This window comes from Cavia porcellus, unplaced genomic scaffold (assembly GCF_034190915.1).
Source record: "Cavia porcellus strain 051 isolate PalLab524CR breed Dunkin Hartley unplaced genomic scaffold, mCavPor4.1 scaffold_26, whole genome shotgun sequence".
Taxonomy (NCBI): domain Eukaryota; kingdom Metazoa; phylum Chordata; class Mammalia; order Rodentia; family Caviidae; genus Cavia; species Cavia porcellus.
In genome coordinates, this window is record NW_026947509.1 from 41,972,355 (window position 1) to 41,989,300 (window position 16,946).

Below are 16,946 nucleotides of genomic sequence, written 5' to 3' on the forward strand. Positions count from 1 at the left end.
ACATGGTGATAGGCATGGGTCTAGTTTTAGTTTTTGGCCTATGGAGAGCCAGTTTTCCCAACACCATTTATTAAAGAGACTTGTTCTTCCAGTGAACCTGTTTGGCCCCTTTATCAAAGATAATGTGGTTGAGTGTGTTTGTAGTTGTGGTTGTATCTTGTAATTTATTCCATTGATCTTCGGCTCTGTTTTGATTCCAGTACCATGTTGATTTTAACCAGGGTGGCTTTGTAGTATAACTTCAAGTCAGGGATTGTGATGCCGCCTGCCTTGCCTTTGGTGCTCAGAACTGTCTTTGCTATTCTAGGTCTCTTCTTGTTCCAAATGAATTTTAGGAATGATTTCTCCAGATCTATGAGGTATGTTGATGGTATTTTTATTGGGATTGCATTGAATCTGTATAACAGTTTTGGGAGAATGACCATTTTCACAATATTTATTCTTCCTATCGATGAGCAAGGAATGTCTTTCCACTTTCTGAGATCCGCTTCAATTTCTTTGTTCAGTGTATTATAATTTTCCCTGAATAGGTCTTTCACTTCTTTGGTGAGAGTAATTCCTAAATATTTCATTTTTTTGGTTATTAGTGTGAAGGGTGTGGCTTCTCTTATTTCTCTGTCAGTGATTTTGTTGTTAGTGTGTAGGAATGCTGTTGATTTTTGAGTATTGATTTTGTATCCAGCTACATTACTGAATTTATTTATTATATCTAATAGTCTTTCAGTGGAATTTTGGGGATCTTCTATGTGGAGTATCATGTCATCTGCAAACAATGATAATTTAACTTCTTTTTTTCCTATCTTTACCCCTTTATTTCTCTTTCTTGTCTAATTGCTCTGGCTAGTATTTCCAGTACTATATTAAATAGGAGTGGTGATAAGGGACATCCTTGTCTTGTGCCTGATTTTAAAGTAAAGGCCTTCAATTTTTGGCCATTTATAGTATGATACTGGCTGTTGGTTTGTCGTAGATGGCCTTTATCATATTGAGGTAAAGACCATCTATTCCAATTTTCTGTAAAGTTCTTATCATAAATGAATGTTGGACCTTATCAAAAGCTTTTTCTGCATCTATAGAAATGATCATGTGATTCTTACTTTTGGCTTTATTGATATGGTGGATTACGTTTATTGATTTACATATGTTGAACCATCCCTGCATGCCTGGGATGAATCCCACTTGGTCATGGTATATAATCTTCTTGATGATTTGCTGCATCCTATTTGCCAATATTTTATTGAGGATTTTTGCATCTGTGTTCATTAGGGAGATTGGTCTGTAGTTCTGTTTTTTAGTTGGGTGTTTCTTAGGGTTTGGTACTAGAGTAATATTTGCTACTGGAAATGACTTAGGAAGGATTGCTTCCCTTTCAATTTCATGGAAGAGTTTGAGTTTCATTGAAGATTTTTGGCATTTAGTCTTCTTTGTATTTCTTGTACAATTCTGCTGTGAATCCGTCTGGGCCTGCGCTCTTCTTTGTAGGCAACGACTTAATTACATTTTCAGTTTCATTAATAGAAATTGGGTTATTCAGCAATTTTACATCTTCTTGACCTAGCTTTGGTATGTTTCTAGGAATCTGTCTATTTCTTCTGTGTTATCAAACCTGTGAGAGTAGAGATTTTTGAAATAGGTGTTAATCTTCTGTATTTCTTCTATAGAGTCTGTAATGATTTCACCTTTTTTTCTTATTGCATGAATTTGAGCTTTTTCTTCCCTTTTTAAAATAAATTTGGCTGGGGCTTATCAATTTTATTTATTCTTCCTTTTTTTTTTTTTGTCTTTTTGAGACAGGGTCTCTATGCAGTTCAGGCTGGCCTTGAACTCACTTTGTAGCCCAGGCTGGTCTCGAACTTGCAATGATCCTCCTGCCTTAGTCTCCCGAGTGCTGGGATTACAGGTGTGAGCCACCATGCTCAGCTTATTTATTCTTTCAAAGAATGAACTCTTTGATTCATTAATTCTTTGGATTGTTTTTTTAGTGTTTATTGCATTGATTTCTGCTTTGATTTTTATAATTTCCTCTCTTCTTTTGGCTTTGGGCTTGACTTGCTTTTCTTTTTCTAGATGTTTGCGTTGTAGCATCAGGTTATTTATTTGTATTTGCTCTGTTTTCCTGATGTGGGAAGTCGGTGCAATAAATTTGCCTCTGAGGACAGCTTTCATTGCATCCCACATATTCTGGTAAGTTGTATTTGTATTTTTGTTTGCTTGTAGGTATTGTTTAATTTCTTCTTTAATTTCCCCTGTGACCCACTGATTACTCAATAGTGTGTTATTCAGTTTCCATGTGTTTGTGGGATTTTTGCAGTATCTTTTATCATTAATTTCTAATTTTATGGCACTATGATCCGATAACATATAAGGGATAATTTCAACTCTTTTGCATTTATTTAAATATGTTCTTTGAGCTAATATATGGTCTGTTTTAGAGAATGACCCATGTACTGCTGAGAAGAATGTGTATTCTGATGTTGTTGGATGGAACACTCTGTATATGTCTATCATGGGTTTGATTCAGTTCTGTTATTTCTTCGCTGATTTTCTGTCTGGTTGATCTGTCCCTTGGTGTCAACGGTGTGTTAAGGTCTCCTGTTATAATTGTGTTACTGATAATTTGGTTTTTCATTTCTGTTAATACTTGCTTTATATAACTGGGTGCTCTGCAATTTGGTGCATATATATTTAAGATGGTTATCTCTTCCTCTTGAAGTTTTCTCCTAACCAGTAAGTAGTGACCTTCTTTATCTCTTCTGATCATTATTAGTTTAAAGTTCACATTGTCTGCAAACAGAATGGCTACTCCCGCTTTTTTTGGGGTTCCTGTTGCGTGAACTTCCATCCTTTGACTTTCAGTCTGTGAGTATCACTTTTCTGTTAGATCAGTTTCTTGTAGATAGCATATGGTTGGATTTTGTTTCTTGATCCATTCTGCCAGTCTGTTTCTTTTAATTGGTGCATTGAGACCATTTACATTAATGGTTATAACTGTCATATGTTGGTTTATTGTTAACGTTATCTTTCTGCTGTTGCATCTTTATCTTTCCATTCTGTTTAATTGTCTGCTTTGCTTAGTGGTTTTTTCCTAAGTGTATCTAAACTATGTTTTAGTATTCTTTGCAGGGTTGGCTTGGTGATCATGAAGTTCTTCAGCTGTTCTTTGTCATGGAAATATCTTATTTCTCCATTGATTTTGACGGACAGTTTTGCAGGGTACATCAGTCTAGGTTGGAAATCATTTTCCTTTAAGAGCTGGAATACTTCACTCCATGCTTTTCTTGACTTTATTGTTTGTGCTGAGAAGTCTGCTGTGATTCTTATATTTTCCTTTATAAGTGATCTGTCTTTTCTCTCTAACAGCTTTTAATATTCTGTTCTTATATTTGATTTCTGGGATGGTGATTATTATATGTCTGGGTGTAGTTTTATTTTGGTTATGACTATTTGGAGTTCTGTATGCTTCATTGATCCTGATGTCCGTTTCCGATCTTATGATTGGGAAATTTTCAGCTATTATTTCTCTAAATATCTTCTTGACATCCTTTATGTTGTTCTCTTCTTTTTCATTTTTTCCTATCAATCTTATGTTGTTTTTCTTTGCATCATCTTGCTGTTGTTGAATTGTTATTTCCTGATTCCTTGTTATTTTAAAAAGATCTTTCCTTTCCTGTTCACTAGCTGCAATCTTGTCTTTGAGGTCTGAAATTCTATCTTCACTTTCATTGAGGTGGTTTTTACAGCTTTCAATGGAATTTTTGATTTCCTGTATATCTCTGCATCTGCTTTATGTATTCTGTTTGTTTCTTATAATGCTCATCCAGGGATTCTATCTTTTTGTTTAGTTCCTCCAGTTTTTTAACTGCATCTTCTTTAGATATGTTCAGCATCTCTTTCATTTCTTTTATCATTTTTTCTTTTAGCTGGGAGATTATTTCTAGTTTGAATTCCCTTAAAGCTTCCTGGAGTTGCTTCTTTATTTTAATTGCTGTTATGTCTGATATTTCAGGTATATGGCATATATTTTCTTCTATGTATGTCACTCCTAAGGTTTTTTGGGATGGGCTGGGTTTGAGATTGTAATTTGGACTTGCGTTTTGTCATTTTCCTATATTTCTGTGCTTCAAGTGTTTATTCTAAGGCTTCCCCAGAGTCTGTTGGAAATCCTCTTCTCTGTCCTCAGCTCCCGGAACTCTGGCCACTTAGTTCCTCAGATTGAGAGAGGGTCACTGGGGGTGGGGCAGGCCAGTGCAAGCTCAGCCTCTGGAACCGATGGGCGCCCACTTGCTTGCTTAGGACTCCAGAGTCCGCCAAGTACAGCCAGGAGTGGGAAGGCCATTGCAGGCCCTATCAGGACCTGCCACACTGGTCCAGTGCACCTGGAAGCCGCAAATTTCCCTGTCCGGGGCTAAGTGTCCCAAACTAGCTGGACTCGGGGGAAAGTGCACGCACGGGGCACTTACACCAGGCTGCCCAGCCTCTGGAACCAATGGTGCCCACTTGCTTGGTTAGAACTCCAGAGTCCGCCAAGCACAGCCAGGAGCGGGGAGGCTGTTGCAGGCCCCACTCAGGACCCGCCATGCTGGTCCAGTGCACCCGGAAGCGGCGAAGTTCCCTATACCTTTGGTTTTGGTGTGTCAGAGAAGTGTTGATCTCATAGAATGAGTCTGGAATTACAGAATACAACTACATATAGTTACCTAAGTGTACGCATGTGTACACTATACAAGCAAAACTTTTATGATACTAACTACTGATCTCTTGAGTCTAACAGTGTCCTATTTTATGGCACTGATTCTGAACTTTTCCCTAAATTACTGCCCATTTTATATTTTACAGATATTTAAAAAGTCATTTATCTATGGAATATTTAACACTAAGAAAAATGCAGACTTTTATCATTTCTTTCTTAAACATTTATTTCATTTTTACTGAAAGTGAAACTGCACTGGGTCTGGGGTGTCTGAATTGTGTGCATACCAAAGAAAGAGCTAGCCATGGGCCAGTTCCTGGGAGATAGCACATAAGTCCTTGGAGTGTCCTGCCTGGAAACAGTATCTTTGTGTACCTGGACCATGCTGGCGCATGATGAATACCCAGTTTTGTTCCTTGGGACCCTGTGCTCTATTGACATGAGTTGGGGGTCCAGGTACCTGTAGCCAAGGTCAGTTTCGAGGACCTCAGTGCCTGCTGTCTGAACTCCAGCTGGAAATGCTAAGCACACATTCTTGGGTGAGGTTCCCTGGTTCAAAATACTTCACAAATGTCACACATTTTCAAGATTACACAGTGTTTGTCTGATTCCACTGGGAAATGGTAATGGGAAGCCAACAGATTTTCTCTGGGACTTCAGTTATGCACCTTTTTCCATTGCTGACTTGCTGTGTAGTCCAGACTGGTCTTGCTCACTGTAGTTCAAGCTGTCCTTGAATTTGAGATGATCCTTTTGCCTCTGCCTCCTGAGTGCTGGGACTACAGGCATGTAGTACCTGCCTGACTCCTTTGCTGACTTTCACCTGTATCTTTTCAGTGTAGTAAGCTATAAAAACAGTTCTTCTTAGTGGTTTGAGTTTGCATGTCAAACTGTCAAGCTTGGGGGGGAGTTCCGAGAAACCATGTTGCTATTGGTTCCTTGGAGAAGCCTCTCAGCAGTAAAAGCATTTAGTGAATACAAAACTCAGGTAGTTTTTACTCAGGTAAAAGTTACTTTATTTATTTTTTTGGTATTAGGAATTGAATTCAGGACCTTGTGCTTGCTAGGCAGGTGCTTGTGCTATATTCCTGGCCCCGAAAAGTCATTTTATAGCCAAACACCTGTTGCATAAAGCTACTGGTTGGTATTAGGCCAGTTTTAAGGCATTTACAGTTTTACAACAAGCATTATGTCTTGAAACTGAAAAATAGAAGAAATAGAATCTCAAAAATATTTTATCTCAATTAAAAGGGAATGTAAATAGGGCCATTGTAGGAAAAGTACACAGAGAAATAGTGATAATACTGACAGGTCTGTGAGGGTGCAGGGATAGAGAAGTAGATTTGCTTGGCTTTACAGGCACCGTCAGGCTGGGAGTCCAGGCTGCAAAGGGTATCAGTCAGACAGGGATGGCTTGCTGGCCTCCACCCCTGCCCCTGTTGCAGTCAGGTGACACTGGCTGGAGGGAAGCTGGGTTCCTGGCTTCTGGACCTGAGCTGAGCACTTTGCAGCCACCAGCCTCTGCAGTGCGTGCAGCACTGCTGTGGAGCTTTTAGGCTCCGTGCTTGTGGCCTGGGTGGGTTCCCCTGATGAGAACCCTCGGGGCTCCAGGCTTCCATGCACACAGCCTGTGGTTCCCCTGGAGAACTGAGCTTGTGAGTACACTGCAGGTCTGCATGCACTGGGAAATGTGCAGAGTATCTAAGTGCTTCTCCACAATGTGCTGCTATTCCAAAGAAGTAGTAGCTGTAGTCAGTGGCCACCATGTGTGTTGTCAGCAGTGAGACAGACCCAAGTTGTGACAGGAAGCAGAAGAGTGACGTAGTGTCATTCTTGGCAGTCTTGCCACAATATCTGATCTGAGTCTGGGTCCCGAGTAAACCCTGAACGCTGGAGGAGACTCCAGATAAAGGGTGGCTCAGGTCATCACTGTCCTGAAAACCAAACCAAAAGGAGGAGCTGAGAAAGTATTTCTGATCTAAGGAGACTAAAGATTTAAGACAACTAAATGTAACAATTTTCAGGATTGAATTCTTCAGCAATAAACTGTGCTCTTGGGAGAAATCGCAGAATTTGAGGGATGTGAGAGTTAGACAGTGGAAACTCAGCAAGACCTTGCCTCAGAATTAAAAAGAGGTGAAGGATATAGCTTAGCTTCTTGGTAGAGCTCTCCAGTACTGCTGAGTAAGTGTTAGGGTGACATAGGGCAGAGGCCAACACCTCATTCCCAGCTGGTTTTGCAGAGAGATGCTCTTTGCATTGAACCAGGTCTGTGCAGACCTGGTTCAGACCTGAAACCCTGGCTATACAGGTGACGGAGTAGGTTGTATCCAAGTTCGAGCCCAGTCCAGACAGCTTAGCAAGACCATGGCCTGGGAGTGTGGCTCAGTGAAAAGTGTGGCGCTCTTCCCCCAGTGCCACAAAACAAAAATGAAAACAAGTACTTAAAGATCAGCCTTCTAGAGACTAGACACAAAACTACAAGGTTTGAGGTAAAGTAACACATGGGATTAAGGACATTACAAAGGAGAGGAATGTAGCAATGCAGTTTCCTAAAGTCAGTCCAGAGGGAGGGCCAGGGGGGAAGAATATCACTTCAGGTAATATAATAAATATGTAGGTAAAAGGGTAAGGGGCATACACAAGAGTATTAGATAAGAAAATGGCTGAAATTTTGCAAAATTATTGAAAACTCTTAATTCACAGATTTTAAAAAATATAGTAAACCTTAAATATGAGAAACACAAGAAAAACTACACAAAGGATAGCAAAATAAAATTGCCAAAATAGTGGTAAGTTATAGAAAAGACATTACCCTGCAAAAGAACAAAAATAACGAGACCTTTTCTTTTCAAATAATGTAAGCTAGAAAACTGGGTAGCAGCATCTGTAAAATATTGAAAGAGGCTAGGCATGGTGCCACATGCCTGTAACCCCAGCACACAGGAGGCTGAGGCAGGAAGATCGCTATGGGTTTGAGGGCAGCCTGGGCTACATAGTGAGTTTAAGGTCAACCTGATCTATACAAGACTCTGTCCCCACCCAAAAAAATGAAAGAAAAATATTGTCAACCTAACTTCTGTACCCAGCAAAATTACTTTTTCAAAATAAGAACGACAGATTTAAACATGTCTTGGATTGTAATGTATTATGTTAATTATTGTGTTTTTTGGTTGATCTTTACTATACTGTATTTAAATAGTTTTGCATTTTTATTTCACATTTACAAAGATTGTCCTGATGTAATTTTTAATATTAAGTATTTCATGACATAGTTGAGCCAAACTTATTTAACCTGTTCCCTATTGGTAGATATTCAGGTCATGTCCTGTTTGACAGGACTTCTGCCTCTCTCCTTGAGGTTAACAGTTTAGGCCCCAAAGTGGCAAACACCATGTAGCAATGCTGTTCACAATTTTTTTTTTTTTTTTTGTCTTTGTCTTTTTATTGGTACCAGGGATTGAACTCACGACTGCCTGCTTGCAAGGCAGGTGCTTATGCCGCTGAGCTAAATCCCCAGCCCCTTGCTGTTCACATTTTAAAGGTATTCATTCACTGTAGCACTTGCTGAAAGATGTGACTGTTGTTACAGCGTATCACTTGATATATCCATGAATAGAAATGTAGACACATAAGTATCTGTAAAAAGATACAGATTTATCAAGAGAGTGATTTTAGACTGTTAGTGAAATTTTAAGAAATCAGTTGTAGAAGTTGGGTTTCTCTTAAAAGGAACATCAAAATTTCACTTCCTTAGTTTGAGACATTTGTTTTTTAGTAGTCCGTGCATTATGGATTAAAAACTGGTGGTCAGTTTTACACCAGCTGAATTAAATCAGCATAGTGCTGAGTGTAGATGGCCCACCTGAGGAAAGTTGTCAGCTTTTTTATAAAAGGGAGACTTGCAGAGGAAGAATGTAGTATTGTGGGTTCTCCTAAGTGGTGGTGTTTGGTGTTCCTGGTTTTCCTGGAGGAGCTGGCTTACCTGAATTCAGCCATTATCATTGGAGGAGCTCGGTACCTTGTCACTGAGAGTGGTTGCGGTTCACTTTGGGTGAGCTCTGCTCCTTACTTTGAGCATTGCTTCCTGGCTCTGGAGGAGAAGGTGTTTGCTGTTTAATCTCCCAAGGAAGCTTGTCATGCTGGCTTACTGATATGTACTCGAATGTTCTCATTGTCAGAGGAGCTCTGGACCTCATTGTTGCTAAGGGTGGCTGTGGTACTTTTTGAGGGAACGCTGGTCCTTATTCTGAGTGTCGCTTCTTGGCTCCAGTGTAGAACCCTCAACCTACTGGCACAGACACTTTACCCTGCTGGCATAGATTTTATAGCTTCCACCACTGACTTTTGGGCCTTCCCTTTGCAGATCTGTGAAACAGACTTGCGTGGGTCATTCTCATGGGCTTTAGGCCTCCAGTTGGACTTGTGGGAGGCATTGTCATGGACTCTAGGTCTTAAGCTGGACTCACACAGGATATTACTATGGGACCCAGGCCTTCAGCTGGGGATTTTTCTAGGTCTTTAGAACAGATTTCTTGCACTTTCTTGTATTTAACTATCATAAAATATTATAAATTCTGTGCCCTGTATGCAACCCCTGACTACAGCACTGTTTTCAGTGCATAATGATTACATTTATTATGGGGAGTTGGCGTGAATATACAACACATCTTAATTCCTTTCTTTGTGCCCTAACCCACCCTGTCCCCCTTCTTCTAATTCTTGGTCCCTTTCTCATTTACAAAACTGCTTTTCTTTTCTTTTCTTTTCTTTTCTTTTCTTTCTTTCTTTCTTTCTTTCTTTCTTTCTTTCTATTTTGAAGGTAGTAGAAGTACAACAGAACAAGACAGAACAAAGCCAATCGAAACAATGTAGTGAAATTGGTACAGAACTTCACAGCAGAATACTGGAATAACAGTAATAGGTACCTTAGTGTATCTGTTATCTTCACAATAGTTGTCCATTCAGTCAGATGTAGCAAAATCAAATCAAGAACAGAACATTATAAAACTTATCAAAACAATATTCAATACAGCAAAACAGTTAATCAGAACAAAGCAAAATAGTGAAAACAGTGTTGGCCTTCAAAGACAAGACAGAAGGAAATCCCCATATTTGCTATATTGCATACGGTCATCCTCCTAAGAGATGCTCAGACCTCGGGCCCTCAGTTGCTAAGGGAAGGGCAGAGGAGATGGGATGTTTGATTTCCCTGGTAGGCTCACAGGGGATGCTGACTGGTTCTGTTCCTGGCTTGCCCGCCGCAGCCGCTTATCAGGAAGGAGGGTGTACTGCTTTCTTGCTCAGCGCCCTAAGTTCCTAAAACTGCATTTCTATATTTTTTCAATTCTTTATTTTTTTCACTCATTTATCTCTTGGCTTCCTCCATCTCTTCTTCCCCCATCCATTTGAAAAAGATCTCCCACTTTCTGCTTTTTATTTAGCTTTTACATTATATATATATAATATGTATATATATACATTATATATATATTATATATTATATATTACATTATATATATATATTCTCATATAAGAGAAACCATGGACTATTTAAACATGTATGTTTGATTTATTCTCCACTTAATATTATGGTCTCAAGGTATATCTCTTTACCTACTAATGCTTAAAGTTTACCCTACTTTATACAGCAGAGTAGTACTCCATTGTATATAAAAACAGTGTGTAGTTCTTTATGGGAAGTTAGAACTCCATTGTATGTAAATACCACATTTTCTTTATCCATTTTCCTGTTGATGGACATATAGGCTGCTTCCAAGATTTAGCTGTTATAAATGGTGCTGCTATAAACGTGGGTATGCATGTCTCACTGTAATATGATGACTTTCAACTCTTTTGGAAAGATACCTAGATACCTACATCAAATGGGATTTCTAGTTTTAGTTTTTTGAGGAATCTACATACTAATTTCCATAGTGGTTGTACTAGTTTGCATTCCTACTAATAATGTATAAGGTTCGTTTTTTCCCCCTCACATCCTTGCCAGCATTTGTTGTTATTAAACTTTTTGTTTGTTGTTTTTAAAGAGGGAGTGTTGTTGTATAGTTCATGTAGCCCAGGCAGGCCTTGAACTTGTGGAGATCTTCAGCCTTCTGACTGTTAGGATTGTAGTTATATGCCACCATGCTGTGGTACTTGACTTCTTGATAGCTCTTTCTTTCTTTTTTTTTTTTTGTCTTTTTCTTTTTTATCGGTACCAGGGATCAAACTCACGACTGCCTGCTTGTAAGACAGGCGCTTATGCCGCGGAGCTAAATCCCCAGCCTTGCTGTCTTTTTAAAGTAAAATGGTATCTGTGGTTTTGCATTTTTCTAATGGCCAGAAGTGCTGAATATTTTTTGGCCATGTGTACTTCTTGGAATTGTCTGTTAGTTTTTGTTGCCCATTTTATGATTGAGTCATTTTGGGGAGGGTCTTAATTTTTTTTTTTTTTTTTTTTTTTAGTTCTTTGTGTATTCTACATGTTAGTCTCTGTTGGAGAAATTGCTGGCAATTTTTTTTTTTCACTCTATAGGTGTCTTTGTTGGTTCTTTTGCTGTTGGTTCTTTCTTAATTTGATATGACCCTGTTTGTTGATTCATGTGCTGTTTGGGTTCTTTCCAATGGATGCAAATGCTCGAGCTGTGAATTTCAGGGGTAAAATGTCTTGGTGTAGGAGCTGATTCTTGTCTGCCCTGGGGATGGTATGAGAGTGATAAGAAAAACATTAGCTTGACTTTCCTGGAGAAAAGTCTGTAGGTTATAGGCAGTTAAAGAAAAGAAAAGAGGCTATCATGTAAGGACCTCCTACTTCTAGAGTTTGGAGGTGAAAAAATGATGATTCCCTTCCCAGGTGAAAGCAACTGCTTGTTGAACGGACATGTCAGGAAGAGATTGGGCAAGTTGACTGTTACTTTTTCATAAAAATTCTCAAGTACTGTAAGTGTATAGTTCTAATACTTCCTTTGCACCATCTTTTGGCAAAAACTTCTTACTTTTGTATTACATTTTTCAATGTTACTTTGAGATTTAGTGATGAGCTCTGTTTTTCACTTTTCAGTAGTTAGAAGATTTGTTGGAATGCAGAATCCAAAGCTCATTTAACAGTGCTCTGTGAACAGCTCTGTACTGAGTTGGACACTGTGACCCTGAATGTCCTTACGAGAGTGATTGCATGTATGAAACTTTTACTTAAGAGTTTTATGCAAACGGAGATGATTACACTGATTTTAAAGCTGATGTTTCAGTCTTAAAGTAGCAACAGGACTGCCCCTGAATCAAGGCCGGCAGCTTCCTGATGCTGTTGGTTTCAAGCAAGAGCCTAAAGAGATGTCTTTCTGTGGTTTATTGGCCATTTCAGAACTTGGGCAGTGAAATGGTCAATGCATTAGAAAGAAACAGCTTGAAGCAACCCCTTGCTCCCCTGGTGAGTGGCTGTGAGAGTGTCAGGCTGCAGCAGCCCAGGATGCAAACCACTAGCGTTTACTGGGACCTAAGCCATGCTGGGACCTGGAGCACCAAGCAACCCCTCCCTCCCCTGTGAGCGGCTGTGAGCATGGCAGGCTCTGGCGGTCCAGGATGGGAGCCACCAGCATTTACTGGGACCTGCACCATGCTGGGACCTGGAGCACCGGGAAACCCAGCAACCCCTCCCCCCCTGCCTGTTTTGTTTTGTTGAACTTTAGTATACATGAAAGTATGGACAGCTATTTTGAAGAGAATGAGAGACTCTATGACAGCCATTAGTGACTTCCCTATTGTCTGGTTTTGAAGACCTAAATCGCCTTCCTCATTCTGTTTGGATCAGTTTTATACTATATTGTTTTGTATGAATTCTCTGTATGTGAAGACATGAGCAACAATTTGGAAGAAAAACAAGAGACAATATGATAGATAGTGAAGATCTCAGGTCATCTGGCTTTGAAATTTATATCTCTTACATTGGTTTCTTATGTCCTATTTTGTTCTGTTTAATTTTACCTCCTTTAAAATTAAAAAAATAAAATGTATTTAATACCATAAAAAAAAAAAGTAGTAACAGGAGAGAACTAATGATGAACCAGCACTGAAGATCCTATTTGGTAGACCCAGTATGTATTTTCTTGCTTCTTTCTATTTAAATTGTTTCTTCTGCCTAGAATAACTTCTGTCACAAAATTATTCTGTGAGGCTCCATTCAGAGTGAACTACAATAGTATTTCAACTTGAATACTGTACGCATCTTTTACCTCCTACCCTCCTTGGTGGTACTGGAGATTAAACCCAGGGCTTGGTGAATGCTTGATGAATATTGCACTACTCAGCTACATCCCCAGCTCTTTTTTAAAAATTTTGTTTTCAGAGATTCTCACTAAGTTCCCCAGGGTGGCTTCCAACTTGGCAATTTTATTGCCTCAGCTTCCTTAGTAGCTAGGATTACAATAGTGTCATTGGGCCTGACTTTTTAAAATTTCTATCTGGACATTTTCTCTTTGTTTGCCTCTGATGTATTGGAAGGAAGCTTCTTGAGTGCAGAGATCATATCTTCATTTTGAAATCTAAATACACAGTACAATGTCTGTGAAGTTACATGTGTGCAGTGAATAAGAGTGCATGCACTGACGATTGAACTAAGTCAAGTCAAGGAGGGAGGAGAGTGTAGAAGAAACTGTTTAGTACTTTAGATGGGCTAACTGATAAAAGAGAATGCCAGGAGCCTGGTGGTATTGAAACTGCAGTTGTGAGCCTCTTCAGAGGGTGGAGGTTTTTGCTCTTCTATCCAGTACCAATCTCAGAACGTTAAACTGGGAAATTGGTTAAATTTCTTTTCCTTAGGGATTACACAGTAATGCCAGTGTAGGTTGGATGGTGCTGAACTTTCTGGAAATCCAGGAAGTCTCCTTTACAGCATTAAACTCTTTTCTACCCTCATTATGTGATAGAAGTAACGGTTATTTTCTGGACTCTTACAGTTGATACACAAATGAGTTACAGATTAAAGTGTAATGTGAAACCAAAATGTGCAAGACACAGTACCTTACTCAAAAGGGTTGTGCTGGTAGTGTGTGACTTTGAGCTGTGCAGGGTGCACATACTATTAAATTGCTGTGCTAATTGAAGAGTTTACTACAGTTGGGAAAGTTTTCCTGAAGTTCAAGGCAGGGAAGAGTGATTATAGGTGAAGAAAAAGGCAGAGATGCAAAGGTAGGAAAATAATGACCCATATTTTGCGAATAAGATTGCTTAAACTGTAGGATAAAATCCAGGCAAGGTAGAAGGAAAAATAACTTCTAGGTCTCATTGGTGATAGAAGATTTTGTATGTAAAAGGGGAAGAAGCTGTGGAAAGATGAAACTGAAGGACCTGGACTGTGTAGGATGCTCTGATGTGTTCTGGAAATGAGTGCAGTACTACTGGCAAGAGCTAGCTAGGACCTTGAGGTGGCCTGTGGCCAGCAGGAAGCCAAAGAAAGGAGAGGGTGTAAAGCACAGATAGGGTGTAAGTGTCTTGGCACCTGAACACCTGTAGAGGTGGAGTAGAGGGAGAGTTGGGTAGTATCTGAGATGACAGACTATGACGGTGATACTAAAAGGAAAAGGAAGTGGAAGTGGTTTTGGGGAAGGGTGATAGTTACAGATATATTGAACCAATGTAGTATAGAAGGTAATGTGTATGCCATGTAAACAGAAATGTAGGTTCGGGAGAAATGTAAGGGATAACTATTTTTTGGCTTTTTTGAGACGGGGTCTTGCTGTGCAGTTGAGGCTGGCTTGAGCTCACTTTGTAGCCCAGGCTGGTCTTGAACTCACAACGATCCTCCCACCTCAGCCTCCCGAGTGCTGGGATTACAGGCATGAGCCACCACGCCTGGCTCAGGGATGACATTTTTAAAATTTATGCTTGAAAGTGATAGCTTAGAAAGTAAAGTTTCTAAGGGGTAGAAGTACAGTAAGAAGAGAAGCCTGAAGACATTGGGAATCATGTAAATAAGAAATTAGTATTATACCTTCTATACCTTAGTTTAAACTTAGGTATAGAAGGGATTAATTGTTGCTTAGTATTGATTTGCCATGGAACTTTTACATCATTTTATTCTATATAAGAACCTTTCTTGACTCATGAGAGTATTTACCTGGAGCAAACTTTAGAATGTTCTTCTATAAAATTATCTTTTATTTAAAAAAAATTCTGTTTTGTCCCCATTTAAGTGGTAATAATACAGTTTTTTTTTTTTTTCTTGTACTCAGAATCAAACTACTGCATGCTTGCCAGGTAGGCGCTATGCTGCTGAGCTATACCCCTGGCCCTGGAAGTATTACAGCTTTTAATGCATGAACCGTAACTGTGACATTATTGACAATTATATATGATTGTAGCCAAAAGAACACAATCATAGGTATTTAGGGAATGCTGTTCGGAAACTAAAAACCTTTTTTTTTTGTCTTTTTTTCGTTTTTATTGGTACCAGAGATCAAACTCACGACTGCCTGCTTGCAAGGCAGGCGCTTATGCCGCTGAGCTAAATCCCCAGCCCCTAAAAAAACAACTTTTTGTTGTTGTGCGGTTCTCTGTTTCTATCTAGATAGAAAATTTGTTAAAGTTTTTGTCCTTTTGTATTAATGGATACTAGTTTTAAAGAAAAGTAATACAGCTCTCATCTTTCTGATAATTCAAGTGATACACCTCCAAGATAAGCAATACTAAACTGTATTAAGATAATTAAAAAACCCACATCTGTTATAATCCTAACAATCAGAGCAAACTTAGGTTGACATTTTGGAGCTGACATTTTTCTTATGCCCATGTTTACACATAGGCTCCTGCTGAATTATAGTGATCGGTTTTATGATGCTCTGAAATGAGCTCTTTTTCACTTGGTTATATTGTGTGGTTCTCACTGTGTGGTCCTGACTGACAAGGACTGGCTTTGCACTGGCTGTATAGCCCCTGCTAGCCTAGAACTCGGTCCTACTGCAGTCTCCTGGGTGTTGGGGTTACAGGACTATGCCAGCATGCCTGGCCCTTCATTTAGTTGTGTTACAGACATTTTCAGCAATACTGTTTTAGTGTAATCCCCAACCCCGTACTGGGTATTGAATTTAGGGCCTTATACATGCTAGGCAAGCACTCTCTAATGCTGAGCCACATCCCTTGCTCTTTATATTTTATTTTTAGACAGCATCTCCATAAATTTCTCAGGCTGACTTCAGATGTATAATAGTGCTTGCTGCCTCACCCTCCCAGGATTACAGGCTGAATTACAGGTGTACATCATCACATCCAGCTAATTTCCTTCATGCTTTGCTTTGTTTTTCACCTTTAGTAATCCTTTACATTTTTATTGGATTATTGCTCTCAGCTAAATAGTATAAAGCTATACTGACCCAGCCTGCCCCAGCCCGCGGGTCAATCAGCCGGGTAACCACCTGGAGGAGGAACGGGATTAACAAAGACAGGGCAAGAGACAAAGAAAGATGGAGACAATTGAGGAAGTCCAAGTCTCGTTTATTGAGGAAGTGGTCACAGCTTTTGTAGGGCAAGGGTGGGCAGGTGGGACAGGAAGAGGCTACCAGATGATCTCTGATGGGTCATTGTCTCTGATGGGTCACATACACGTTCGTGTACGTGAGGGGAGCAGGAGAGGATCATGGTTGATGTAGGCGCACTACATGCCCATATAAGGGAGAGGCGGGGAGACAGCAGCAGGTGGTCGCGCGGTTCCCTACACTATACATGTAATGGTACTTATAAAAGTTCAGGCAAAAATATTGAAGCCCTTGGGGTAGGTCCCTCTATCCCCAGGAGGTGATTTTCTTGCCCAATAAAGCCAAAGAGTATTGTTTCATAGTGTCAGGCTCAAGTGTGTCAATTATATTGTTTGTTGATGGCCTATTGAATGCTTCCAGAGTTACTCAATTGGAGGGTTTTAGGAGCAGCTATACAGTTAAAAGTGTGTTTCCTCATTCCATACTTTCCTGATGAAATTATGTACTTTAGCATGCTGGTAGCCAGCTGTGCATCTCAGTAGCTGTTTCTGGGGGTTGTAGGAATTAATGTTTGTATTCATCAACTTGGTACAACTAATGGCAGCGTGTGCAAAAGTGTCAGGTTGAGATTTTTACCCACATAATATTGTCTGTATCATTTTTTTGGTGAATGTATCCATGGGCATAAAGAAAATAGAATACACCTACACTGTACTTGTATAGTTTAAATGTGTACTTTACCATAATGGAAGCCAGGTGTGGCTCACAGTAGCTGTGCCTGGGGATAAAGA

General features: G+C 39.6%; 1 protein-coding gene and 1 non-coding gene across 36 annotated transcripts in view; both read left to right on the plus strand.

Moving 5' to 3' along the window:
• Abi2 (abl interactor 2) overlaps positions 1 to 16,946 on the plus strand; it is a 96,098-nt gene that overhangs the window by 21,948 nt on the left and 57,204 nt on the right. The gene's annotated exons all lie outside the window — the stretch shown is intronic.
• On the plus strand, positions 11,957 to 12,093 carry LOC134473372 (small nucleolar RNA SNORA2/SNORA34 family). The gene has a single exon (XR_010043623.1). It is a non-coding gene; the product is annotated as a small nucleolar RNA SNORA2/SNORA34 family (small nucleolar RNA).